We start from the raw sequence: 1972 nt of genomic DNA, 5'->3' as shown, positions 1-1972 counted from the left end.
CCACCTTGTGTTTTATAACCCCCGTACAGACTAAGACATCTTGTAGGCACATGCCTGAATATTATTATTGGTGGCTCAGCTCCCGCAACTATGGCACAGCCCTCGAGCGCCAGCTGCCCCAAGGGGCTGCTTGAAAAGTAGCAAGAGATGTCAGCTAATGGAATTTTGACTGCAGCTAATAATACCTGGATTTCGAGTTTGGCTGCAGACCTGCCAAGGTGCCAGTGAAGTCAGCTCTGGCAAACATGATGGCCCTGCAATTACCGTCTTTTTGAGGGGCTCGGAAAGCAGCGTGCATTTTCATCTCTGCTCCCGTGGCGTTATCTACAAAGCAGAACAGCTGTTGACTGGCGTGACAGAGTTTTGCAACGTGTCCATCTGCGGAGACAAAATTTTCTTGTCTTGTTCCAAGCAGGCACTGGGACACATCCAGAGAACCTATAACTGACATGCCCCATTAGTCAAAGAACATCCCACTAAAATTAGCAACAGCTTTTCATCCCCCAAGGCCTTGTGGCTTGGTCCATATGTACAACACACACACACACACACACACACACACACACACACACACACACACTCAATTCCCCCTCCCTCTCTCTCTTCTTGGCATCCAACCTCCTTTTTCCGGTACTTTGGTTCAGGCCATCATGAGCCCAACAGCAGGTGGCTTTTGTTGCTCTACAGCTCATATCCTTGACAGTTACTGCATTTACACTAGATTCCTAGATTCAAACATTCACCAAAACACTGCCAGCATTGGCCAATAAACAGAGTAGCATTTAATAACAATCTGGCTTCTTGAAGGAACACTGTGTTGCTGAGTTTGAACTATATCAGCGGGACATATTAAAAAGCCAGCTACTAGGTTGTTTGCGTATCTTTCCTCCCTTCTGGTTTTGAACTTAATTAGAATTAGCTTATCAGGGTGCAGCCTCTTCAGGAAGAGGCTGTCAAAAGTGAAGAGCATGCTGGGAGGAACAAGCAAGCGTTACTGGAACAGCTGCTTACAAAAGCAGGCATTGCCCAGGAAACAAAGTCCAGCATTCCCACACTCCAGGGGCCAGAAAGAGAGGCAGGAGATTTTCTATATGTGTATACCTTAAGCCCCATCCCTGACAATACATATTTCAAAGCAAGTTTCCTGTCTAGTTATGTAGAATGTGCAAATGCTAATAGAAACCTTCGGTGTAGAGAACTAAGGTGAAAAGCAATCAAAGCAAGAGTTCATTCCACGACTCTTTTAACCTTTCTGTTAAAATTGTAACACCTATCTCATGATTAAGGCCACAGTCCTATAGACACTTACGTGAGTGTGAAACAACATGTCTTACTTCTGAGTAGACCTGCCTAGGGTTGCAGTGTAAGCAAGTTAGTTTTAAAAAGCACAAAGACACTTCAAGGAAGTGTGCGACTAAACATGGTGCTGAAGTGAGGCCATCCATATTGCATGTTGTATTGAGTCCATTTCTTGAGGCAATGTCTCTCATGCATAGTTTAGAAGTGAAGAAATTGCTTGCGATGCCACGTTATCTTCCACTTTTGTCTCGGGACACCATTATCTGTTGGACACACATGAAGTCTACCCAACATTTGAAGTTATTCAGCCATTCAAAAGGGAAAACGTCAACTGTTAATCACGGGCATTCTTCGTAGAAACCGTTGCCATATAAATTTGTTACAATCTTGGCTTTGGGAGGCTATAATTTACAGTTGGGTGTCTGGCAAGAACAAAGTGCATGTTCATACACACAGTAGGGAGGACCAGTGGGGGGGGGAGGAAGACATGCGAAGAGCAGTCCCCAGAATAAACACATTCCAGGTTTCAAGTCCGGCTCTGTCAGCTTGGCCATCCAATGTGGAGTACACAGAGACAGAGCACTCTCTGTCCACGCTACAGCTGTCTGGTGTCTGAAGTTAAGTCCCATGAATAACATACGCTCCCACGGTATTGGCTCAGGAAGAAATAAAT

This window comes from Podarcis gaigeae (assembly GCF_964106915.1).
Source record: "Podarcis gaigeae genome assembly, chromosome: 3".
NCBI classification, from domain to species: Eukaryota; Metazoa; Chordata; class Lepidosauria; order Squamata; family Lacertidae; genus Podarcis; species Podarcis gaigeae.
This window is presented reverse-complemented; position numbering follows the sequence as displayed.